Here is a 27,573-nt window from a genome sequence, read left to right on the forward strand (position 1 = left end):
TATGAGAAAGCAATCAATGAACAACTGAAGTGCTGCAATGAAGAATTGATGCTTCTTATCTCTCCCTTCCTGTCTGTCTGTCCCTCTCTCTCACTGTCTCTGTCAGAAAAAAAAATCTGTTTGTCTCAGGATACAAGATTAATATTCAAATATTGGTCACATTTTTATACAACAATAATGAACTGTCAGAAAGAAACTAAGAAAGCAATGTCATTTACAACTGCATCAAAAAAGTGGGAGCCTGGCCTGTGGTGGTGCAGTGGGTACAGCATGGGCCCAGAACGCTGAGGTCACCTGTACAGACACTCTGGCTTGCCGGGTCAAGGCACACCCGGAAGCAGCCATGAATGGATGCTTCCTGCTCCTCCCCACCCTTTCTCTCTCTCTCCTCTCTAAAACCAATAAATAAAATCTTCAAAAAAAGGAGTAGGAATTGAAAAGAATGATTTAAATATATATAAAATTTATGAATTAAAAAAATTTTTGGAACCATTTTTTAGTGGAGGAATGAGAGCAAATTCATTGTTGTTTACATCTGGAGTTAGGCTACACAACCCAACAGAAGAACGTTCGCTTTAGGCTGACAAAGGCTGAACTGTTGGGAAGATGGTGGACATGGAGCCCAATGGTGCTTTCTGGCTGGGGGTTAGGGAACTACAGATGGTACAAATTTGGGTGGGTTTTTCTTTGTTTAAACTTAATTTGTTCGATTTCTGTTTCCGTGAAGCGGGGAGAAGGCGCTCTACAGCGTCCAAAGGACTTCCTGTGAGGCTGCGCGACGGCCAGGGGGCAGCAGGAGACCGGAAAACTCGGCTGGGGCTTTCTCGTCCCCCGTCACGTGACACGCCCCTCGCCCCGCCTTGTCCGCCCTTTTTCCGGCCGGGACATCGCCGGAAGTGAGGGGAGGGCGGGGAGGCGGAGCGAAGGCTGTGGCGGGCGGCTGTGGGTGGAGGGAGAGGAGCTCGGGGGGAGGAGCTGCTGCCGCCTCCGCCACAGCTACTATGACGGCTGTGTGAGGTTGGAACCTCCTCGCGTGGATTTGTCGCGGTCGCGGGCTGCGTAGCTTCAGAGGTTTAACCACGGGACAAAAAACCAGGTAAGTTCTGTATGGGCTTCCCGTGATCCCTCCTACCGGAGGAGTGTTCTGTACTGTCAGCCTGGACTACCGAGTGTGCCAGAAGGTCATTCTAGTCTGGGGCTGTCTCCATACTCTCACTTCTTCTTAACTCCGCCGCTCAGCACACTCTTGTGTACAGCCCTTTGCAAGGGAGTGGGAGTGGGAGATCAGGTCCTGACCTGTGTCAGTATCTTTACCCTCCCTGGCTAGTGTTCTGCTCATCCGTGGCCTGTCTTATTACCTAATTAATTGAAGGTACAAGAAGGTCTGTGCCCGGTATTGGAAGTCACATAGGCTGATCATCATCATTAAAGAAATAATATTAAAAACTATTTTGCTTCTTCGCTCGCTCTGGGAGCATAAGCGAAACAGAGGACGTTCTTGTTTCCATTCCATTTTGTTCATTCTTCCCCCTTCCCAGTAAAGTTCCTTGCCATCCTTGTCGCACCCTGTGGCATCTTTATCTTTGTCGTCTTTTGTTGTAGATGGTGAGATTATTTTAATCACTGACAAATCTTATAGTTTCACAAGTCAGTATTTCTCAACATCTCATCTTTGTTTTAATTACAGCCTCTTCATCTACAGTAATATAGCTTTGTATTAAGAGTGTGTGCAGAACACTGAATTAGGTGATACTAAGATGTGGGGGTGGTAGGTGGCACACACAAAAAATAGGCCAGAGCCTCTGGCCTCGAAAGAGTTTGCACTGAAGTAGTTGAATTTAGTTATGATGACAATGGATTCTAGCAGTCCCACTGATTAAATAACTAGGCTGCTTATATCATCCTTTCTAAAGGATTTAAAAAATTATTTATTGATTTCAGCGAGAGAGGAAGGGAGGGAGAGAGAGAAAGAGAGATAGATAGATACAGGAACATCGAGTTGTTCCCGTATGTACCCTGACCAGGGATCGAACCCTCAACCTCTGTGCTTCGGGATGATGCTCTAACCAACCAAGCTATCCAGCCACAACAAGAATATTTTGAACTGCAGTTTTATTTTTTTTTATCTTTGAAACTTTCTTATGTCTACAGTCATGACTTGAGAGGGTTTTTAAAAATTTATACTGGAGGGTCTCACAGTGCAGTAGGATATATACCCTGTTAGTCTCAGTAATGTATATTGGAAACAGAAAGTGTGATGAGAGTTCAGGAAAAGGAGCTTTTGAACTAGGCCTTGAAAAATGGATAGTATTTAGCTTTGTAGGAGAGGGTAGGCCAGATAGGAAAAATAATGTGAGCAAGGCTTGGGGGCTAGAAAGATGTAGGACATCCAGGAGTACACTGTATGTCAACATCCCTATTTCTGACACAGCCACAGCTAAGATTTTACTGATTAAAAGAAAAAAAAATATAGAATACAAAAGTGGTAAGCTTATAACCATATCCAGCTACCCTGCAGCCAATAAAAAAGCTTATAGACTTCCAGTTAAGATGGTGGAGTAGATTGTCAACTTTAATTGAAAAATCAAAACTATAAATAGAAATCAAAACTATAAATAGAAATCCCACATAATTCCATCACCTCGTAATATAACCACTGTTTTGTTGTTGTTTTTTGTTTTTCTGTATTGGTGAGATTCTCTATGCCTGTTAATGTTGAGCATTTAATCCATTAAAAAGCTTATATAGAGAAAAAAACACGAAATGACAAAAACAGTGTTAATGTACGATATTTCTGATGTAAACTCGAATCTAAAAGAAAAATGAAGTTTGCTATAGGTACTTTAATTCTGATTGATTATTGTGTCTAATGTAATTTGGAATCATTTTTTAAATTTCTGAGAATTGAAGCCAGAAGCTGTTTCAGGTTTTCCCCAAGGAATGTCTGCATTTCCTTTTCTCCTCCAAACTGATTTCTCTCCTGGTCTTCTTAACCTGATAGAAACTCTTCTTTTCCAATCATAGTCTTAAAAAAATTTATGGCCTCCATTTATGGCCTCTAGGTAGTGTTAGCTTAAACTGTAATCCCTCTAGATTAGAAGCTAGTTAGTTTAACATCTCTGGTCAGTAATGCAGAAGATTGTTTTTCTTTTAAAATACATGCAGAAGCAGTAAAATTTGTTTGAAAACAAGAACAAGAGAGTGAGCAAAAATAACATATTACAACCTTTTTTCTCTGAGCACTCTTAAGGCAATACATTCCTTTTTATAAATCTTTGTTATAACTGTGTGTGTGTGTGTGTGTATATATATATATATATATATAATTTAAAAATACTTGGCAAACTTTAATAGAGACTTTTGACATCCCAATGACTGAAAATAATCTTCATTTGCCAGTTGGTAAAGTAAATTTTCAGATTTGCCTGAGGTGATATAGGCACTGACATAGATGAGAACAATATTTAGGAAAATTTCCTCTACTCATTTTTGTTTAAGGACAGTAGCGCATTCAAAGGTTTCACAGGGTTTTGTTTTTAAACAGTGATCTTTTTCAGGACAGAATCAAGATGGGGGCAGGGAGGCCGGCAACAGTCAGGCCTATTCATTTCCATTTACCATCCTAGCAATCACAGTTTTCACTTAAAAATTGGTCTTCAGGTCGATTTAATGTGATAAGAGATACTACCGCAGGAAATGTATCACAATACCTTTGGAATGTGTTTCATTAGAGTGAAAGGGTAGGGTGTTTCTGGTTTCATAAATATGTTCCTAGTTTCTCCAGCACTGTTAGAAAATTTAAGTAATTTTCTCATCCTTGGTTCAAATGTGTGATATAGATAGGTTAGATCAGTTTTCGCAGATACTGCATTCCTTGAAGGAAATAGTGATAAAACATCTCCATTTTGAGCCAATTAGTTGTACTTTGTCCCATGTTTTTCACCCACATTCAAAATTATACAGCTATGGATCAAGGATTTAATTTTTTAACCTATTTTTACTTTATAATCCTCTAGTGTAGAATTCTACTTTTCCAGATCTATTATCAGAAGTGCATTTTGACAGTTTACTGATAGAAAGAAATGGATTATTTCACATCTCAGGGAAATTGTTTTAGACAAGCCATTTACCTTAGTTGATTTTTGTTTGTAAAAATTAAAGTGTTTTGCCTGACCAGGCGGTGGTGCAGTGGATAGAGCATTGGACTGGGACGTGGAAGACCCAGGTTCGAGACCCCACGGTCGCCAGCTTGAGCACAAGCTCATTTGGGTTGAGCAAAAAAAAAAAAAAAAAAAAAAAAAGCTCACCAGCTCGGACCCAAGGTCACTGGCTCAAGCAAGGGGTTACTCGGTCTGCTGAAGGCCGGTGGTCAAGGCACATATGAGAAAGCAATCAATGAACAACTAAGGTGTCGCAACGAGAAACTGATGATTGATGCTTCTCATCTCTCTCCATTCCTGTCTGTCTGTCCATATCTATCCCTCTCTCTGACACTCTCTCTCTGTCCCTGTAAAAAAAAAATTAAAGTGTTTTGTTTTAGGTTGTTTTAACTGATGCTGATCCTGCTTGTGCATTGAATGTTCCAACCTAAGCAGATCGGGAAGGAATAACATTGGATTTTTTTTTTTTTTTTTTTTTTTACAAAGACAGAGAGAGTCAGAGAAAGGGATAGACAGGGACAGACAGACAAGAACAGAGAGATAAGAAGCATGAATCATTAGTTTTTTGTTGCGCATTTCAACACCTTAGTTGTTCATTGATTGCCTTCTCATACGTGCCTTGACCGCGGGCCTTCAGCAGACAGAATAACCCCTTGCTCAAGCCAGCGACCTTGGGCTCAAGCTGGTGAGCTTTTTGCTTAAACCAGATGAGCCCTCACTCAAGCTGGTGACCTCGGGATCTCGAACCTGGGTCTTCCGCATCCCACTCTGACGCCCTATCCACTGCGCCACTGCCCGGTCAGGCAACATTGGAATTTTTTCCCTCTCCTTGCCCCACCTGAGAGTTTACAGAGCACTGTGGGCCTCTTGGAATTGTGGGGAAAATGGTTTCTGCCCTCCTGAGTGTTCACCAGAAGAACTCCACCTGCCACTCAGGAGATTAGGAGGATTTCTGTTAAGACCTGAAAAACTGTCAACAGAGACATAAGAATAGAGAGGAAGAATTCCACAGTGGAATTTTAAAAAAATTCTCAGATCGATTTAGGATAAGTTTGTAGTTGACTTCTACTGTTCTTAAGTGTTGATCACTGAGCTAACAATCACAGAGAGCTTAGTTGTTAAAGAGTTCTAAGTGTGTTCTCCTTTGTTGATCCTTACAATGGTAGGAAAAAAAGTATCTAATTTTTTCAGTGATGCTAAAATTACTTACCCTAAGAATTCTAATTTAATTATATTAATTATTATTAATTTAACATGAAGTATCATATTGATTATTAATAGATATATTCATTATTACAACACTAATATTAATATTAAATTATTTGTATACAACTAGTTTCATTTTGGTCAATAAATGCCTTCTCTTGTTTTACTATATCATTTTACTGTTAATTCTAAATGTCATTTTTTAGTTCAGATTTATAGCCACAATATTTTGAATCACTACTTTTTATATATTAGCAATCATACTGGTATCATATATCTTCAAGTAATGTCCATCTGAAGCAGTGTTGCTCGTCTTTTTCTCGCTAGGTGATAAGAGGATAAACCTTTGTAGTCTTCAGATAGTTTTAAAGCCTTAAATTTATTGTGTGCTGATGCATAAAGGAATAATTTATTAGTACAGTGTATTATTTCACCTTGAGTGTCAGGATATATGATTAGGATTGTCCACTGTGTTATTACAAAAATAACCTATAGCTCTGGCTCAGTTGATTAGAGTGGCGTCCTGAAGCACAGAGGTTTGATCCCCTGTCAGGGCACGTATAGGAGCAGATCCGTGTTCCTGTCTCTTTCTCTCCTTTCCTCTCTAGCTAAAAAAACAGCAAAGAAAACAACCCTCCCACACAAATTGCTGTTCCTAACTTTAGAGCAAGTGGTAAGTCATGGGATCCTGAATCATTTACTGTTTTGTTATAGTTGTTACATATACAGTATTTCCTCATATATAAGATGCACCTTAATTTGGGGGCCTGAAATAAAAAAAAAAAGTAGTACATAAAGTTATTGAACTCAAGTTTTATTCATAAAATTCATACAACTCTTCATTACTGTCAAAACTCCCATCCGTGCCTGACCAGGCGGTGGCGCAGTGGATAGAGCGTCGGACTGGGATGCAGAAGGACCCAGGTTCGAGACTCTGAAGTCACCAGCTTGAGCGCGAGCTCATCTGATTTGAGCAAAAAGCTCACCAGCTTGGACCCAGGGTCACTGGCTTAAGCAAGGGGTTGCTCAGTGTGCTCAAGGCCCGCGGTCAAGACACATATGAGAAAGCAATCAATGAACAACTAAGGTGTCGCAACGAAAAACTAATGATTGATGCTTATCATCTCTCTCCGTTCCTGTCTATCCCTATCTATCCTTCTGTTTGACTCTCTCTCTGTCCCTGTAAAAAACAAACAAACAAACAAAAAAAACCCTCCCATCCGTTAGCTTGTCCTCATCTGTGTCTGATGAGGAATCACTGTCTTCAACAATAAGCGCAAAAACAAGCACGAAAAATCAGGAAATGCAAGTAAAAAAAAAATCTATAACCACTGTATAAGACGCACCCAGTTTTTTTAAATTATTATTATTTTTATTTATTTTTTTACAGAGTCAGAGAGAGGGATAGACAGGGACAGACAGACAGGAACGGAGAGATGAGAAGCATCAATCATTAGTTTTTCGTTGCACGTTGTGACACCTTAGTTGTTCATTGATTACTTTCTCATATGTACCTTGACCACGGGCCTTCAGCAGACCAAGTAACCCCTTGCTCGAGCCAGCGACCTTGGGTCCGAGCTGGTGAGCTTTTGCTCAAACCAGATGAGCCCGCGCTCAAGCTGGTGACCTCGAGGTCTCGAACCTGGGTCCTTCTGCATCCCAGTCCAACGCTCTATCTACTGCGCCACTGCCTGGTCAGGCGAGACACACCCAGTTTTTAGACCCCAAATTTTTCTGGAAAGGGTGCATCTTATACATAGGGAAATATGGTAAGTGAAGAAGACCAGAACAGTTTGTCTGGTGTGAAAAAATAAATCTGATACTTTGTTTATTATTTGTACTTTGGTAAGGGTTGACATACTGTTTTGTAGGGCAAATTATTTCTAGACCCAGTAAGTGGCTAAACTGAGATTTAGCTAGTCAGTCTGGCTTGAGAATCTGTGGTCTACCTAATAATAATGAACTGTATTTTTTTTTTTTACAGAGGCAGAGATAGACAGGGACAGACAGACAGGAATGGAGAGAGATGAGAAGCATCAATCATCAGTTTCTCATTGCGCGTTGCGACTTCTTAGTTGTTCATTGATTGCTTTCTAACATGTGCCTTGACCGCGGGCCTTTAGAAGACCGAGTAACCCCCTGCTGGAGCCAGTGACCTTGGGTCTAAGCTGGTGAGCTCTTTGCTCAATCCAGATGAGCCCGTGCTCAAGCTGGTGACCTCGGGGTCTCGAACCTGGGTCCTTCCGCATCCCAGTCCGACGCTCTATCTATTGCGCCACCACCTGGTCAGGCATGAACTGTATTTTTTAAAGCATGTAGACATTTGAGGAGCTTGACCTGTGGTGGTGCAGTGGTTGAAGTGTTGACCTAGAAGGCTGAGGTCCCTGGTTTGAAACCCCAGGCTTGCCTGGTCAAGGCACAAGTGGGATTTGATGCTTCCAGCTCCCCCCCCCCTTCACTCTCTCTCTTTCTCTGTTCTATCTAAAATGAATAAAGTCTTAAAAAAATAAAAAAATAAATAAATGGAAAACAACCTCCCCACATTAAAGGACATTGACATTTGAGAAAAAATTAGGTCTGATGAATTAAGTCTATCTTAGAGAGAAAAACACCCAAGTCTGAATGAACAAAATGGTTTGATGTTGAAAAGCTAAAGTATGGGTAGCTCAGAATTTCATTGTTAGTTTAAAACTAATTCAGAAGTAAGGACCCATAGTATTTTTTAATTTAAATATAGGCTAAAACATCTAACGTTGAAAATGGTGTTAGTCTTATATTATGTGCATTCTCAGAGTCTCCCAGGAAGAGAAAATAAATGGTTTATGTGTTTTATTATTTTTATAGTAAGTACATCTTTGAACTTGGTTAGATTTTATTATTTACAGTAATATGTTTAGAATTTAAACTGTATTAAGAGATCATGCAGTAAAAGTTGATTAGCAGCCTGACCTGTGGTGGTGCAGTGGGTAAAGCATCGACCTGGAATGCTGAGGTCGCTGGTTAGAAACCCTGGGCTTGCCTGGTCAAGGCACATATAGGAGTTGATGCTTCCTGCTCCTCTCCCCTTCTCTTCCTCCCTCCCTCCCTCCCTCCCTCCCTCCTCTCTAAAATCAATAAAAAAAGAAAAAAAAAGTTGACTAACAAATTGGAACATTGCTGGTTACATTTTCTGGACTACTGGATATATCCTTTTGATAACTTCAAGATGTCTTAACTTCAGCATTGTATTTTCATGTGCTGTTTTTTTTTCTTCTAACTTTTTAAAAATTAATTGATTTTAGTGAGAGAGTAAGGGAGAGAGAAAGGAACATCAATCTGTCCCTGCATGTGCCCTGACGGGACTGAACTGGCAGCCTCTGCACTTGGGGACAGTGCTTTAACCAGCTTAGCTATGGCCAGGGCCATGATGTGCTGTTCTGAAGAGGCACTGTAAAATGGGATTAAGATTGGGGTCTCTGGTACCAGACGGCCTGGTTGGAATCTCGTCCATCTCCTCTGCTTGTATGATTCTATACAGATTTCTTACCTTTTTTGCCTCAGTTCCTTCCAGTTTCTGAAATGGGTAGCAATAACAGTACTGGCCTCTTAGGATTGTCAGTGAGTTAATACACATAAAGCCCTAAAAGCAGTGCCTGGCAGGTAGTAAACACACAAAGCCTAGTTACTATTATTACTTTAATATAGGCATCCTCAAACTACGCCCCCGGCCATATGCGGCCCCCTGAGGCCATTTATCCGGCCCCCTGCCGCACTTCCGGAAGGGGAACCTCTTTCATTGGTGGTCAGTGAGAGGAGCACTGTATGTGGTGGCCCTCCATCAGTCTGAGGGACAGTGAACTGGCCCCCTGAGTAAAAAGTTTGGGGACCCCTGCTTTAATACATCATTTACTGTAAATGTAGTTTAGCAACCTATATAATAAAAGTTAAAATTATAGTTTTGTTGTACTATAAATTTAGTAGGCTACAGGAACAATATAGTAATCAATCAGTACCTGCACACAATATAGTATTTCATTTCTACATTACACCATGGAAAATGGAAACTCACCATGGGAGGGCCTACGACACACCTATACTATGCGGACATGGTATTGCTAAACTCGTTATGACAGCTCTCAAGTCACGTCACCCTGATGAACTCATTCTACTTCTCCACCAGTCTGCTTGTAGAATTTGTGAGCCACAGACTCTGAGCTATTGAGATTTCCTCAATTATTTCTCTCAGTGCCAAATGCTGAACCATACTTCTACATAATGATTTCTGAAATATAAAATGTTGGCAATGGAAAAGGCTTTTTTCATGTTTTACTTACTCTGCAAAATAGCTGCAGTCTTCCAAAGTTGTGTGCAGATTGAATTTTTACATCGAATTACATCAGCACGCCAGTTAATGAATGTTTATTATATTCTTCTTGTATATGTAGTGTTTATTCTGACTCTGTGTGGTATGCAGAGAAGCCTAAGGCATATGCTCAAATGTGTAGCCGGAGAAAGAAGTCTAATACCAAACAGTTACAGAGGAAGTAGGTACTAAACTGTGATGCTTGTTCCAAGGGTATTTAGAATTGAAAAAGAAAGCGGGTACAAGTATTTAACATGCTTTTCACGGAGGAGGTGAACAATTACTTGAGAGCCCTGGCTGGTTAGCTCCGTTGGTAAGAGTGTCGTCTAGAAATACCCAGGTTTCAATTTGATCCCCTGTAGGGACACATACAGCAAGCAACCAACAAATGCACAATTAAGTGGTACAACAAATGAATGCTTCTCTCTCTCTCTCTCCCACTTTCTGTCTCTCTAAAATCAATCAATGAAAAAAAAAAGATTAAAAAAACTCAACCATTATTTTAGTGAATACTACCGATATGGTCCTGCTTTGGTGGAGTAGATTAGTAATGTGATAGGATTTGATAGGAAAAGAGCATTCTGGGTGAGGAAACCAATCTAAATAAACTCATAAAAATAAACAGCAAGCATGGACCATGCAGCAGTGAGGGCACTCTCCTGATTATAGTGGAGATTTCATGTCAACGGGGAGTATTGAAAATGATAGATGTGGGCCATCTTTTGAATGATTGGAATAGCTACTTAAGTCTGTGGGAAGGGAGTATAGCAGTCTTGTGGGACCAAGCTCTTAACCCATGAGATTGGACTCTATCTCTAGATAGAGAGTGTCAGAATTGACTTAAATTGTAGGACACTCAGCTGGTGTCACAGAGATTGCTTGGTGGGGAACCCCCCTTCCCACATCTAGTGTCAGAAGTGTTGTGAGTGTGGTAGGAGCATGATTGTAAAGGAGCAACATGGGGGGAGGGAAGGCTGGGTTTTTCCAGTAGTCAGTCATCTTTTGAAGGCTTTGAACAGCTCTTCAGTCTGCGCTAAATTCATTTGGATGCTCTGTTTTGGAGAGGGTTAGGAGCATGTGCTTTGGAGTCAGACTGCCTCAACTTGATATTACCTCCACTCTAATTTGTTTCCTGAGTTTAGAGTTTTTATTAACTTTTCCTAGTGACACAACCGTATAGGCAATAAAATGCTATTTATACAGAGCAGCTGGGGTGGCACCAGGTAACACTGGAGAGCAATGTCCACACGAAGTCCCAGCAGGAAGTCCAAGAAGTTGGGAGAAGTAGGAGGAGATTAGACAAGGGAAGAAATCCATTCTGTGTTGGTTGGTGGAATGCCATCAGCCATGTCTTCGAGCAAAACAGGCTATGTTTGTCTAACCTTTGTTTTCAGTTGTGTTTGTGTAAGAATAGGAAGGAAAACGTAACTACAGTTATTTGACTGGGACACTTAAGGGTGACAAATGGTCATTTTAGGGTCTCTTGTACGTTTGAAGTATCTGGTAGTTTTAGATTCTGTTATGTTTGAAACATCAAGGTAGACCATTTCTGTCCTAGTTTTGTGTGGTACCTGAATACACCTTGGTCAGAATCCTATGTAGTAAATTTTGTTTGTAATCTGTGTTAGTATTCTCTCAATTTGGCTTAAGGCATGAGTGGATTGCAAAATGAATGTCTCCTGTGACCTGCTTTATTCCCTCTTGTTACCTTTGGATTTAACCCTTTGAGTAGTGAGTTTTTCATGCTCGCTGACCCCCTGGAGTGAGTTGTTCTTTTTTTCAAAAAATGAAATTAGTTATAGTTACAGTTTTATTAACTTAAAATCGTGTTTGTTTGATAACCAATTTTTGGAAACAAGAAGAACATACATTTGCCTTTTTTTAATGTTGCCTTCCACATTTTTAAAATAAATTGATTGTACTCTGGATGGTCAGGAGGCACGAGGACGTGCATGAACGTTCATACTACTTAAAGGGTTAATGTTACTATAATCATGTTCTAAAAAGGTTTAGCAGTAATAATCCTGGCACTTTCAAGAAGTTTTTTCCCACCAGACAAGTAGAAATGATCACACAAGACTACCTTTGTCTTCTCCCAATCCTTTATTATGGCAATCTCCACTCTCATTATATGGAGGAGCTTCTTTTTTTAATAATTTTAAAAATTGATTGATTTTAGAGAGAAAGGAAGGGAGAGAGATCGATAGAGAGACAGGAACATAAACCTGTTCCTGAATGTGCCCCGACTGGGGATTGAACTGACAACCTCTGCTTAGAGATGAAGCTCGAACCAACTGAGCTATTCGGCCAGGGCTGCAGGAGCTTCTTATAATCTGAGTCTTGGGATCAGGGCAGATAGAAGCATTGCAGTCCTTGAGAAGTTGGTGCTGGCTGTGCTTTTCTGCCCTTCACTCTGGGAATGTTAGCTGAGACTTGTGGCAGAAAGGGTGTGTAGCAGACGGAAGACATTTTTGGGAACTGGCTTGGCGCTCCATCTGGTGAGGTTTACTAGACCTACCAGTAGATCCTGATAAGCAAGTTGGACACTCATACTTAATTTCATCCAGGGCTGTTGTCTTGTACAACTCCAGGGGGCATCAGTTGCATTATGAGTCTAATTATGACGTGAGTTATGCAGTATTGCAGCCACCAAACCTACCCAAACCACTTAGATTTTTAGTCTCAATTTTTTCCTTAGTACCTACTACATATAGCACCATGGTAGTCCCAAGTTCATTACTTGCATTTCACTTTCCACCTTAAGGCTCTCCTGTAATCAAACAAGACATTTAGATCTCTATCTGAGGATTTTAAGGAGTTGCATCAATTTTCTTATTATATTTAAGTGTACTCATCAGAAATGATTATATCTATTTTCTCTAACTCATAGATTGTGATGAGTAGCAAACGAAATAATGTATGTGTAAGGACTTCGTAAATGATAGAGTTCTATGTAAATGTAAGATAATAATATTTCTTATTATGTTCTTGATGTGTTGTGGTGGAAAGAGTACCAAATGTAAATCAGGAGTCGGGCATTTAAGTTCCAGTTCTGCTATTAACAACCTAACTTTGGACAACTTACTTTGTGTTTCTGGGCCTTTGTTTCCTTACCTGTAAAAGTAATCTTAAAATACCACTTATAGGCCCTGGCCGGTTGGCTCAGCGGTAGAGCGTTGGCCTGGCGTGCGGGGGACCCGGGTTCGATTCCCGGCCAGGGCACATAGGAGAAGTGCCCATTTGCTTCTCCACCCCCCCTCCTTCCTCTCTGTCTCTCTCTTCCCCTCTCGCAGCCGAGGCTCCATTGGAGCAGGGATGGCCCAGGCGCTGGGGATGGCTCCTTGGCCTCTGCCCCAGGTGCTAGAGTGGCTCTGGTCGCGGCAGAGCGACGCCCCGGAGGGGCAGAGCATCGCCCCCTGGTGGGCAGAGCGTCGCCCCTGGTGGGCGTGCCGGGTGGATCCTGGTCAGGCGCATGCTGGAGTCTGACTGTCTCTCCCTGTTTCCAGCTTCAGAAAAAAAAAAGGGGGAAATAAATAAATAAATAAAAAATACCACTTATATATAGCCAGAAACCCAAAAGTTACTCTTTTTCTCACCTCACGTTGTTAGTCAGCAAATCTGTTTAGTTCTTGATATTTCTCAAATTTTCGTCCTTCTATCTGCAGTCTCTAATCATTTCCCTTCTGTGAAGTCTTTACTTATTTTTATTTAAACATTTTTTTCCTAAGTGAGAAGTGAGGAGGCCATCAGATAGACTCTCACATGCACCCGACTGGGATCCACCTGGCATGCCCACCAGGGGGCGATGCTCTGCCCATCTGGGGCCTTGCTCCTTCACAGCTAGAGCCATTCTAGCACCTGAGGCGGTGACCATGGAGTTGTCCTCAGTGCCCGGGCCAACTTTGCTACCATGGAGCCTTGGCTGTGGGAGGGGAAGAGAGAGACAAGGAGAAAGGAGAGGGGGAAGGGTGGAGAAGCAGATGGGCGCTTCTCCTGTGTGCCCTGGCCAGGAATCGAACCTGGGATGAAGTCTTTACTTTAAATTGTGGTAAAATATATATAATAAATTTACCTGTTTAACCATTTCAAATGTACAATTCAGCGGCATTAAGTACATTCACAATGTTGTGTAACTATTATCACTGTCCTCTTCCAAAATTTTTTCATCATCCTAAGTGGAAACTCTGTACCCATTAAACAATGGCTTCTCCTTCTGCCCTCTCCCTCCCCTGGTATCATCTATTCTGCTTTCTGTCTCAATGAATTTACCTCTTCTAGGTACATCTTATAACTGGAATCATGCAAAATTTTTCATTTTTATCTGGCTTATAATACTTAGCATAATGTCATTAGGGTTCATCCATGATGGAGTATATGTGAAAACTTCATGCCCTTTTTTTTTTTTTTTTCAGAGACAGAGAAGAGTCAGAGAGAGGGATAGACAGGGACAGAAAGACAGGAACAGGGAGGGATGAGAAGCATCAATCATCAGTTTTTTGTTGTGACACTTTAGTTGTTCATTGATTGCTTTCTCATATGTGCCTTGACCGTGGGCCTTCAGTAGATCGAGTAACCCCTTGCTTAAGCCAGTGACCTTGGTCCAAGCTGGTGAGCTTTGCTTAAACCAGATGAACCCATGCTCAAGCTGGTGACCTCGGGGTCTCGAACCTGGGTCCTCCGCATCCCAATCCGACGCTCTATTCACTGCGCCACTGCCTGGTCAGGCTCATGCCCTTTTTGATTGAATAATATTCTGTTATTGGACAGTAGATTTTAATGGGTCTTCCTGTCCCTAGCCCTTTCCAGTTTATCCTTCATGGTTTCACTTTATTTACCTTTTCAATCTTCTTGTTTTACCCACTCATGTTTTTTTTTTAAATTTTTATTTTATTTATTCATTTTAGAGAGGAGAGAGAGAGAGAGAGAGAGAGAGAGAGAGAGAGAAGAGAGAGACAGGGAGGAGGAGCTGGAAGCATCAACTCCCATATGTGCCCTGACCAGGCAAGCCCAGGGTTTTGAACCGGCGACCTCAGTATTTCCAGGTCGACGCTTTATCCACTGTGCCACCACAGGCCAGGCCCACTCATGTTGTATTCACAGTAATACCAAAAGCGCTCTTTCAAATGTACCATGTTGTTTGATACCTCTGTAATTTTGTTCATGGCCCTCTTGTTTGGAGTTTCTTTCTGTTCATCTGGAGAACTCTTACTCAACCTTCAAGACCCAGTTTACCTAAAAACAATAAGTTGGTTAAGTTATGGTACAGTCATATAATGGACTTCTGTTTTGCCTTTTTTACCTTTTCCAAGTGAGAAGAGGGGAGATAGATAGACTCCTGCATGTGCCCTGACCGGGATCCACCCAGCAACCCCATCTGAGGCCGATGCTCTGCCCATCTGGGGTCATGCTCGCAACTGAGCTATTTTTAGTGCCTGAGGCAAATGCTTCATGGAACCATCCTCAGCAACCGGGGCTGATACACTCGAACCATTTGAGCCATGGCTGTGGGAGGAGAAGAGAGAGAGAGAGAGAGAGAGGGAGAGAAGGGGAAGTGGCAAGGATGGAGAATCAGATGGTTGCTTCTCCTGTGTGCCCTGATCAGGAATCGAACCTGGGACATCCACATGCTGGGCTGACTTTCTACCACTGAGCCAACTATCCAGGGTCTTGCCTTTTTAAATTATGGCATATATATTAGTGATTAAAAACACAAACTGTGGACTGGACTTACTGAGTTTAAATTTCAGTTATGTCACTTATTAGCTGTGTGACCTTGGGAAAGTCCCTTAGCCTCTCTGTGTCTCAATTTCATCATCTGTAAAATGGAGATAATAGCGGTACCATCCCATTGGGTTATAAAGGTTAAAATAGTAAAAAGTATTATGTATTATTATATACCGCAATTTACAGACATAGAAAATGTTGATTGCCTGACCTATGGTGGCGCAGTGGATAAAGTGTTGACCTGGAATGATGAGGTTGCCGGTTCAAAACCCTGGGCTTGCCTGGTCAAGGCACATATGGGAGTTGATGCTTCCTGCTCCTCCCCTTGTTCTCTCTCTATCTCTCCCTCTCTCTATCTCTCCCTCTCTCTTTCTCTCCCCTGTCTAGTAAAAATGAATAAATAAAAAAAAGAAAATGTTGATTATGGCGTTGAATGACAAAAAAAAGTGTTATAAAACAGTGGTATATCACTTTATTAAAAATCTGTGTGTTTATGTGTATACATATATAAAATAACCTGCTTCACTTACACGCACATGCGCACGCACACACACATAAAAACACATGTTCACTCCTACCTCAAAATGTTAACATTAGTTATCTTTTGGTGGCACACTTATTTGTTGTTTCTTTTTGTATTTTCTTCTCTTTTTTTTTCAGAGACAGAGAGAGAGTCAGAGAGAGGAATAGACAGGGACAGACAGACAGGAACGGAGAGAGATGAGAAGCATCAATCATCAGTTTTTCATTGCGACACCTTAGTTGTTCATTGATTGCTTTCTCATATGTGCCTTGACCGTGGGCCTTCAGCAGACCGAGTAACCCCTTGCTCGAGCCAGCGACCTTGGGTCCAAGCTGGTGAGCTCTGCTCAAACAAGATGAGGCCGTGCTCAAGCTGGTGACCTCGGGGTCTCGAACTTGGGTCCTCCACATCTCAGTCTGACACTATACACTGCGCCACTGCCCGGTTAGGCGTGTATTTTCTTGTCTTTATTCTGTTTTTCTCCAGTTGACTTTTTTCTTATATTTTAAAGGGCAAAAAGACAATTAAAGCATCTCATCTGTGAAATCTTTGCTCACCTCCCTGCATCTTTTAGGTCACATAGTATACCATGCAACCCTGAGCCCCCCTCTTTTTTTTTGTATTTTTCCGAAGTTAGAAGCTGGGAGGCAGTCAGACAAAACTCCCGCATGCGCCCGACCAGGATCAACCCAGCATGCCCACCAGGAGGCAATGCTCCATTGCGGCAGGAGCCATTCTAGCGCCTGAGGCAGAGGCCATGGAGCTGTCCTCAGTGCTCAGGCCAGCTTGGCTCTAATGGAGCCTTGGCTGCAGGAAGGAAAGAGAGAGACAGAGAGAAAGGAGAGGGGGAGGGGTGGAGAAGCAGATGGGCGCTTCTCCTGTGTGCCCTGGCCGGGAATCGAACCTGGGACTTCCACATACCAGGCCGATGCTCTACCACTGAGCCAACTGGTCAGGGCCTCAGCCTTTTTGAAGGCAGAGCCTATGTCATATTCATTCACCTTTGTGTCCATAGGGCCTACCTAGCATAGAACCTGAAAGATGTGAGCCTCCTAGCAATATTAGTAAGGTGAAGAGGAGATGGAATCATGTGCCACACACTTTACATGTTATCTAATATATTTCTTTCAGCAGTCCCATGAGTGAGTTAATCTGTTTTTTTCAGGTGAGGAAACCGAGCATTGGAGAGGACAGTTTACTAATGGCCACACAACTAGTATGTGGCAGAATTTGGATTCAAGTCTAAATTTGTCTATCTTAAAATGTTCTCTTTATATATTGAATTAATGAGTTATCTAATGAACATACCTGCTGTCTTCAATGAATTAATTTATGAAAGACTTTTTTTTTGTAAGCAGAAATATGTTCTATGAATGTAAAGCTGTGTTATTGTTATTTCCTTCTTGCTGTATTCCCACCCACACCCTTGATCTTGACAAGGCAAACTGGCTTTCCTGCTCCCACGCACAGTATTTCCTCTCTATTCAACTTCTGTGTTAGTTCTCCATGTGTCTTTTTTATTTTTTTGTATTTTTCCGAAGCCAGAAATGGGGAGGCAGTCAGACAGACTCCCGCATGCGCCCGACCGGGATCCACCCGGCATGCCCACCAGGGGATGATACTCTGCCCATCTGGGGCGTCTCTCTGCCACACTCAGAGTCATTCTAGTGCCTGAGGCAGAGGCCACAGAGCCATCCTCAGCACCTGGGCAAACTTTGCTCCAATGGAGCCTTGGCTGTAGGAGGGGAAGAGAGAGACAGAGAGGAAGGAGAGGGGGAGGGGTGGAGAAGCAGATGGGCGCATCTCCTGTGTGCCCTGGCCGGGAATCGAACCCGGGACTCCCCCATGCCAGGCCGACGCTCTACCACTGAGCCAACTGGCTAGGACCTCCATGTGTCTTTTCATATTGCCCCAGTTTGACCCATTTTCTAGGAACTTGGCTCATAATTGTGACGCAAAGCTTTTCAGATTAATCCAGCCGTTTTCATCAAACTATTGTGTGTGCATGTTGAGGAAAGAGACTGATTCACAAGAATCTGACCAGATCTAATTTTTTTCACACCAAACTATGGCAGTATCATCTTTGAACATAGATGCTTACACTTTTCCTAATTTGACCCATTTACTTTTCTCTGTGCTATGTCTACCTTAATTTCCTACATTCACAGTCATATGGTTTTCAAAAGGAGGTATCATCAGAATTAGTTTTTAGTTGGAAGATATTTACTAGTAAGTTCAGTCTGTCTTATTTATTTGTGTGTATATGTGTTTGTACACATGAACCATGAACCCTTCATGAAAAGTAGAGAAAAAAAGGTAGATAAGGTAAGAGATGAGGCACTTTAATAACTTATTTCAGAAACCCGACGGAATATACTAAACCGAAATTAAGAATTTAGTTTTAGCTTGACTCCTTGTAGGTTTTTCAGAATTAAAAATTGAACTCCCCCTTTAAAGCAAACTAACTGAGGGGCACATCCACTTTGTGAAATTTACAATGTCTAAAATGGGGAGGCGGGGTAGCTACCTTACAGATTAAGCACACTTTTTATACCAGAACCACTTTCTAAAGATTACAACCTATTTTAGAGTGTTAGTTTTTGTGAGGTGACAAAATTCATCCTAGTGCTTTCCAGAAAAGCACAGAACCATAGACCTGAGGAGTGGATTTTGAAAAAAATATTTTTCCTGCAGATCATAATGAATTTGCACTTTAAATTCCCAAAATAGTAAATGCTGTTGATGGCACTTTGTCTTGATTTTATTTAACAGATGTGCAATGAATTTAAATTAATATTTTCCCAGCAATTCAGTATCTTTTTTTTTCTTTTTTTCTTTATTCATTTTTAGAGAGAAGAAAGAGAGGGAGAGAGAGAGAGACAGAGAGAGAGAAGGGGGGAGGAGCTGGAAGCATCAACTCCCATATGTGCCTTGACCAGGCAAGCCCAGGGTTTCGAACCGGCAACCTCAGCATTTCCAGGTCGACACATTATCCACTGCGCCACCACAGGTCAGGCCAATTCAGTATCTTTGATAAAGCCATCAGTATTAGGGCTTCTGCTTACTTGTGATAACAAAGCTCTTGAAACTTGCTAGTTAAAAACTCTTAAGGGCCCTGACCGGTTGGCTCAGCGGTAGAGTGTCGGCCTGGCGTGCAGGAGTCCCGGGTTCGATTCCCAGCCAGGGCACACAGGAGAAGCGCCCATCTGCTTCTCCACTCCTCCCCCTCTCCTTCCTCTCTGTCTTTCTCTTCCCCTCCCGCAGCCGAGGCTCCATTGGAGCAAAGATGGCCCGGGCGCTGAGGATGGCTCTGTGGCCTCTGCCTCAGGCGCTAGAATGGCTCTGGATGCAACAGAGTGACGCCCCAGAGGGGCAGAGCATCGCCCCCTGGTGGGCATGCCAGGTGGATCCTGGTCGGGCGCATGTGGGAGTCTGTCTGACTGCCTCCCCGTTTCCAGCTTTGGATAAAAGAAAACAAAACAAAACAAAACAAAACAAAAAAACCTCTTAATGGTGTGAAATGATGTAGGCCTTGTATGAATTCATTCTCATTCATCTGTATAAAAATACTTGGCTAGGCCCTGGCCGGTTGGCTCAGCGGTAGAGCGTCGGCCTGGCGTGCGGGGGACCCGGGTTCGATTCCCGGCCAGGGCACATAGGAGAAGCGCCCATTTGCTTCTCCACCCCCCCCTTCCTCTCTGTCTCTCTCTTCCCCTCTCGCAGCCAAGGCTCCATTGGAGCAGAGATGGCCCGGGCGCTGGGGATGGCTCCTTGGCCTCTGCCCCAGGCGCTAGAGTGGCTCTGGTCGCGGCAGAGCGACGCCCTGGAGGGGCAGAGCATCGCCCCCTGGTGGGCAGAGCGTCGCCCCTGGTGGGCGTGCCGGGTGGATCCCGGTCGGGCACATGCGGGAGTCTGTCTGACTGTCTCTCCCCGTTTCCAGCTTCAGAAAAATACAAAAATATATATATATATACTTGGCTAAATAGTTGTCCTTGAGATTATTTATTTATTTATTTATTTATTTATTTATTTATTTATTTTTAGAGACAGACAGGAAGGGAGAGAGATGAGAAGCATCAGCTCATAGTTGTGGCACCTTAGTTGTTCATTGATTGCTTTCTCATATGTACCATGACGGGGGGGGGGGGGCTCCAGCAGAGCGAGTGACCCCTTGCTCAAGCCAGTGACCTTTGGCTCAAGCCAGTGACCTTGGGCTTCAAGCCAGTGACCTTTGGGCTCAAGTCAGTGACCATGGGGTCATGTCTATAATCCCACACTCAAGCCAGTGACTCTGTGCTCAAGATGATGAGAGGGCGCTCAAGCCACATGAGCCTGTGCTGAATCCAGTGACCTCGGGGTTTTGAACGTGGGTCTTCAGTATCCCTGGCCAATGCTCTATTCATTGTGCCACCATCTGGTCAGGCTTGAGTTTTCTCTTATGTATGGTTTGAAAAGGTGGTCTAATTTCATTTTTTTTTTTTGAACTTAGCTGTTCAATTTTCGCAACACTATTTATTGAACAGTCTCTCTTTTACCCATTGTATATTCTTGGCCCCTTTGTCAAATATTAATTGACCATAAAGATGTGGGTGTGTTTCTAAACTCTCCATTTTGTTCCATTAATCTGTTTTTATGCTAGTGCCATGCTGTTTTTTTTAATTAAAGATTTTATTTGTTAATTTTAGAGAGAGAGAAAAGAGAGAGGAGGGGGGGCTAGAAGCGGGAATAATCAACTTGTATGTGCTTTGACCGGACAAGGCAGGGGTTTTGAACTAGTAACCTCAGAATTTCTGGCTGATGCCCTGTCCACTGAGCCACCACAGGTCAGCCTATGTTGCTTTGATTATTATGGCCTTGTAGTATGTTCTGATATCAGTTAGTGTGATTCCTCTAACTTTGTTCTTCTTTCTCAAGATTGCTGTGGCTGTTTGAGGTCTTATGTGGTTCCATATAAATTTTTGGAATAATTGTTCTACTTTTGTGTAGTACTCCAGTAGTATTTTGATAGGAATTATATTGACTCTATAGATCGCTTTGGGTAGTATGGACATTTTATTTATTTTTTGGTATTTTGTATTTTTCTGAAGCTGGAAACAGGGAGGCAGTCAGACAGACTCCCGCATGTGCCCAACCGGGATCCACCCAGCATGCCCACCAGGGGGCGATGCTCTGCCCATCCAGGGCATCGCTCTGTTGTGACCAGAGCCACTCTAGCACCTGAGGCAGAGGCCACGGAGCCATCCCCAGCGCCCGGGCCATCTCTGCTCCAATGGAGCCTCGGCTGCGGGAGGGGAAGAGAGAGACAGAGAGGAAGGAGAGGGGGAGGGGTGGAGAAGCAGATGGGTACTTCTCCTGTGTGCCCTGGCTGGAAATCGAACCCGGGACTCCTGCACGCCAGGCCGACGCTCTACCACTGAGCCAACCGAATATGGACATTTTGTTTGATGATGTTAATTCTTGCTATCCATGAACATGGTATGTGCTTTCATTTATTTATATTTTCTTCAGTGTCTTATAATTTTACGGGAACTATTTTTTTTTACCTCCTGAGTTAAATTTATTATAAGTTATTTAATTTTTTTGATGCATTATAAATGGGATTGTTTTCTTATTTCTCTTTCTTTTTAAAATTTTTTTCTTGAGAGAGACAGACAGGAAGGGAGAGAGATGAGAAGCATCAATTCACAGTTGCATCACTTTACTTTTTCATTGATTGCTTCTTTTATGTGCCTTGACCTGGGGGTGTTGGCTCAAGCCCACCCAGTGACCACTTGCTCAAGTCAGTGACCTTGGGGCTCAAGCTAGTGACCTTGGGATCACGTTGATGATCATGTGCTCAAGTTGGAGACCCTGAGCTCAAGCCAGTGACCTTGGGATTCCGAACCTGGGTCCTCCGTGTTTCAGGTCAGTGCTCTATCCACTGCGCCACCGCCTGGTCAGGCAGACCTTTAATCTTGATCACTTTGAACTCATTCCAAGATTTTGTACTAACTTTTTTAGTTATTCACTCATAAAATAGAGCTGAGAGCAAGAATACTTTATAATTAAAGTATATTGTTACCAGTTCTTGCAAAAAATCAGAATATAGAGAAAGTTTTCATGAAAAATTATGAGACTACATTTTAAATGAAATAAAATTACAACAAAATGGTAATGAAGGGTTATGGCTTTCTGTTTACTTCACATTTTAGTTTTGATTCTCCAAGTCTCTCTCTCTTTTTAAATTTTAGTGAGAGGAGGGGAGGCAGAGAGACAGATTCCTGCATATTCCCTGACTGAGATCCACCCAGCATGCCCACTAGGGGCTGTTGCTTTTTTTCCCATATGGGGCCGTTGCTCCATTGCTCAGGAATGGAGCCATTTTTTTAGCACCTGAGGGAGAGGCCACAGAGCCATCCTCAGCGCCCAGGGTCAACTTTGCTCGACTAATTGAGCCATGACTGTGGGAGGGGAAGAGAGACAAAAAAGGGGGAGGTTTAGAGTAGCAGATGATCGTTTCTTCTGTGTACCCTGACTGGGAATCTAACCCAGGACATCCACATGCTGGACTAATAATGTACTACCACTGAGCCAACTGGCCAGAGCTTGATTCTCCAATTCTTCATTGACATTTCTGAGATGTAAAAAGAAGTGTTACCACTTCATACCCAGTAGGGTAGGTATTATTTTACAAAACCCAGAAAATAATAAGTGTTGGAAAAGATGTGGATAAATTGGAACCCTTGTGCATTGCTGGAGGGAATTGAATATGGTGCAATTGTTGTGGAAAACAGTATGGTGGTTCCTTTATTTTTTTTTAGATTTTATTTATTCATTTGAGAGAGAGAGAGAGAGAGAGAAGGGGGAGGAGCAGGAAGCATCAACTCCCATGTGTGCCTTGACCAGGCAAGCCCGGGATTTCAAATCCATGACCTCAGCATTCCAGGTCGATGCTTTATCCACTGTGCCACCACAGGTCAGGCCAATATGGTGGTTCCTAAAGAAATTAAACATAGAATTACCACACAATATTACAATTCTGAGTACATACCCCAAAGAATTGAAAGCAGGGACTTGAACAAATATTTGTATAACAGTCTTCATTCCTGCGTTATTCACAATAGCCCAAAAGTAAAACAACTCAAATGTCCATCAACAAATGAGTGGATAAAAATATTGTATATACATAATTTAATATATTTTAATCTTAAAAAGGAATGAAATTTAGACATTTGATACAACATGGGTAAACCTTCAATATATTATGCTAAGTGAAATAAACCAGACCAAAAAATGACAACTATTGTATGATTTTACTTATATGAGGCACCTAGATCAGTTAAATCCAGAGACAGAAAGTAGAATGGTGATTACTGGGGCTGAGGGAGGGATAATAAGTTATTGTTTAAATGAGTACAGTTTTTTTGTTTTAATTTTAATTATTGATTTTAGAAAGAGGAGAGAGAGAGAGGAGTGGAAAGGAGCAGGAAGCAGCAACTTATAGTCTTCTCATATGTGCCATGACCAGGCAAGCCAGGGGTTTTGAACCAGCGACCTCAGTGTTCCAGGTCGACACTTGTTTATAAAAGTTGGTTTTTGACAGGTTTTAGTCAAGGCTGAATGTTTAAATAACTAGAGCCCTTTTAAAACAAAATGGAATCAGATTTTTTTCCTCTTTTTTCATTGTTATATTCCAGAATCTTCTCTCACAGAAAATGGAAACTTGGTAGAAACTTTCCTAATCATTCAGTGGTTGGCTAATTGAAGAAGGGAACCATAAGGCCCTGGCTGGTTGGCTCAGCAGTTGAGCGTTGGCCTGGCGTGCGGGGGACCCGGGTTCGATTCCCGGTCAGGGCACATAGGAGAAGCGCCCATTTGCTTCTCCACCCCCCCCTCCTTCCTCTCTGTCTCTCTCTTCCCCTCCCGCAGCCAAGGTTCCATTGGAGCAAAGATGGCCTGGGCGCTGGGGATGGCTCCTTGGCCTCTGCCCCAGGCGCTAGAGTGGCTCTGGTCACAGCAGAGCGACGCCCCGGATGGGCAGAGCATCGCCCCCTGGTGGGCAGAGCTTCACCCCTGGTGGGCGTGCCGGGTGGATCCCGGTCGGGCGCATGCGGGAGTCTGTCTGACTGTCTCTCCCCGTTTCCAGCTTCAGAAAAATACAAAAAAAATAAAAAAAGAAGGGAACCATAAAAACTGTGTATACACGGCTTATTCATTAAAAAAAAAATCCTAGAACATATTTTTATTTATTCTCTAGTACTTATATGTAGGGTCAAAGCTCCTTTTTTTCATATGGGCCCTTTGGAAGTCTTCCTTTTCTTTCTCGCATATACCACATCCATGTTGCTTCGTTCCAGATTCCTAGATTTCAAGTTTCTGTTTTTAGTTTCCTGTGAGTAGAGAACAATTCTTTTAGATTTTTATGATTTCCCCCAATCTCTTTAAGTGGTTTTGTGTACAGCTATTTCAGCAGTTTATTGCCTACCTTTATTGAGTGTTTCTAAAAACATTTAGCTTTGTTTTCATAGAAAGAATAGCTCCCTTTTATACTCAGATTTCACCAGTTTACATAATATTTAATTAAATTGTATGATCATCAGATGTTCAGTGGGCATAAACCGGCCTGGCAGCAAACACAGCTGAACTAAGTGTGCCAACATTCAGTGGTGGGACAGAGGGTGTGTATAAGTGTGATGTGGGTATCTGAATATTTCAGTGATATAATGGAGACCGTCAGTTAATCCATTGGAGGTTAAGAGAACTTTTTTTGCGGAATGAAAATTTGGTTTTTCTTACTTAATGTTTCCTAAACATTTTTCCTGTCTGTAAATGGAGATCTCCATCATTGTTTTTAATGGCCACATGGTATTACCCATGTACTAGGCCATGCTCTTGCTTGCAAACAATATAAAAACAGTCTGACTCACCCAGACAAGGAATTTATTGGAAGGCTGTGAAGATTGCTTATAGAGTCAACAAGGAAGATGGTCAGCCACACTTGGAAAATAGGCAGGAGTCCAGTGAGGCTAAAACAGGCCACGGTGACCCCACAGGAACAGTCTGGTGAGGACCTCTCCGGTGGCGCTGGCTTTCTTGGCACTTTTGCCACCACCATAGCTGGCATCGTGACTCTGCTGCTGCACCCGCTGTGAATTCTCTGTAACTATCACCGTGTATTTGTGTCAGTTCATCAGGATTCAAAATTCTGGCAGAAGCATCTGGCCCGCCGGGTTTAGAATCACTTAACAGCATCTGAGCTTCAAGGATGAAGGGTAGGTACTATCTCCCACTCCCACGCTGGCTTCAGGAGTGGGTCAGTAATGCCCACGGTAGAAATGTAGGTTACTACCTATTTTGTTCTGTTTTATACTTCTTGTTAATAGGCATATTTTACTAATCTAGTAGGCGGAGAATATGTTTTATCTTAATTGTTTTAATTTATAATTTTGAATGTAAGCTACTTGATTTAGTCATTAAAGAATATATAAATATTAAGACAAGCCTTCCATTTCAGTAAATATAATTTTGAAATGTAAATTTTCATGTGTTTATTGGTGTTTTGAACTTCTTATTTTGTCATTTACCTAACATATATATTTCAACGATAAGGGTTATATTATCGGTGTTTTGAGATATAACTTACATATCCTACGGTTCACCCTATTGAAGTGTATAAGTCAGTGGTTTATAATATGGTTACAGATTTGTACAATCACTACTGCTATCTAATTCTAGAACATTTCATCAACCCCAAAAGAAATCTATCCATATATTTTTTGAAGTTTGTTTACATGTTGTATTTTGCCACATGAAATTTTAAAAATTTACATAATGAAATTTTCAAATATTTTCCTACGTGGTTTCTGTTTTTGGTTTATACTTAGAAGGGCCTTCCCTACCCCAAGTTTTGTTGTTTCTGTTGTTAATTAATATTCACTTTTATATCTTTGTAGAATTTTCTATTTTATTTTTCCATTTCAGGCTTTAACCCAGTTGGAATTAAGTTTGGCATAAGAAAAAAATCTAAAAGTATTCATCTGAAACGGTTAGCTCATGCTGATTGCTCTATTACAATTGAGTTGTTCGCACTGAATACTTTCTTTCTTCACTGAGAAACAAATGGTTAGCACATTATGCCAACACCACTTATTGATTTCTCCATGGATTGGAAATACTGTCCTTGTTATATACTAAATTCATTTAAAATTAAAAAAATAGCCTGACCTGTGGTGGCGCAGTGGATAAAGTGTCGACCTGGAATGCTGAGGTTGCCGGTTCAAATCCCTGGGCTTGCCTGGTCAAGGCACATACGGGAGTTGATGCTTCCAGCTCCTACCCCCTTCTCTCTCTCTGTCTCTCCCTCTCTCTCCTCTCCTCTCTCTCTCTCTCTCTCTCCCTCTCCCTTTCCTCTCTAAAATGAATAAATAAAAAATAAAAATAAATTAATTAATTAAAGAAAATTTAAAAAAAATTAAAAAATATTTTTGTATGTATGTATTTATCATTTATTTTTTAATTTATTGTGTTGACATGGTGGGCTAAACCATGCAGGTTTCATGTGTACAACTCACTATTACACCATCTACACACTGTATGATGCCCACCCCTGCGCCAAGCAAAGTCTCTTTCTGCCCCCATTCCCTGCTTTTGCCCCCCTCCCCCTCTTCCACCCCCTTCCCTCTGGCTATTGGTACCCTGTTTTCTGTATCTGTGTGTTATGTATACATGGTTTTGGCTAATCCCATCATCTTCTTTGATCCTGTTCTCTCTTCCTCCTTTGCTCTGACAGCTATCCATTATTTATTTTTATTGAATTTACTGGGGTGACATTGTTTAATAAAATTACATAGGTCTCAGGTGTACAATTCTATAATACATTACCTGTATGTTGCGTGTTCACCATGCTAAGTCAGGTCTCCTTCCCTCACCATTTATCCCCCCTTTACCTTCTTCTACCTCTCCCACCCCTTTCCCTCTGGTGATCACCATGATGTTATCTGTGTATACTAAATTCTTATATACACATATATGTCTGTGGTTTGGACTTTTTATTCTGTTGCAGGGATCTGTTTTTTTTTTTATATCAGTATGAGACTTTTTAATAATACTTTTAAAGACATTTTAATATATGATAGGGTAATTAGTATTAATATCCTTTTAGTAATTTTTTTTGTATTTTTCCAAAGTTAGAAGCGGGGAGCCAGTCAAGACAGACTCTTGCATGTGCCCGACCGGGATCCACCTGGCATGCCCACCAGGGGGTGATACTCTGCCCATCTGGGGCCTTGCGCCCTTGTGACCAGAGCCATTCTAGCGCCTGAGGTGGAGGCCATGGAGCCATCCTCAGTGCCCAGGCCAACTTTTCTCCAATTGAGCCTTGGCTACAGGAGGGGAAGAGAGAGAGAGAGAGAAAGGAGAGAGTGAAGGGTGGAGAAGCAGATGGGCATTCTCCTGTGTGCCCTGGTCTGGAATCGAAATTGGGACTTCCATACGCCGGGAAGACGACACTCTACTACTGAGCCAACCGGCCAGGGCCTCCTTTTATTTTATTTTATTTTTTTTAAGATTTTATTTATTCATTTTAGAGGAGGGAGAAAGAAAGAGAGAGAGAGAGAAGGGGGAGGAGCAGGAAGCATCAA

General features: G+C 42.0%; 1 protein-coding gene across 2 annotated transcripts in view; it reads left to right on the forward strand.

Annotated features, from left to right (window-relative positions):
* Positions 1-970: 970 nt before the first annotated feature.
* Positions 971-27,573, forward strand: part of ATP7A (ATPase copper transporting alpha) — a 113,632-nt gene continuing 87,029 nt past the window's right edge. Inside the window, exons 1-2 of one of the 2 annotated variants that reach the window (XM_066357924.1) lie at positions 971-1,096; positions 25,129-25,206. The gene's annotated coding sequence lies outside the window, so the exon portion shown is untranslated. The remainder of the gene's footprint in view (positions 1,097-25,128; positions 25,207-27,573) is intronic. The other variant, XM_066357925.1, reaches the window with a different exon arrangement.

This window comes from Saccopteryx leptura, chromosome X, assembly GCF_036850995.1.
Source record: "Saccopteryx leptura isolate mSacLep1 chromosome X, mSacLep1_pri_phased_curated, whole genome shotgun sequence".
NCBI lineage: Eukaryota > Metazoa > Chordata > Mammalia > Chiroptera > Emballonuridae > Saccopteryx > Saccopteryx leptura.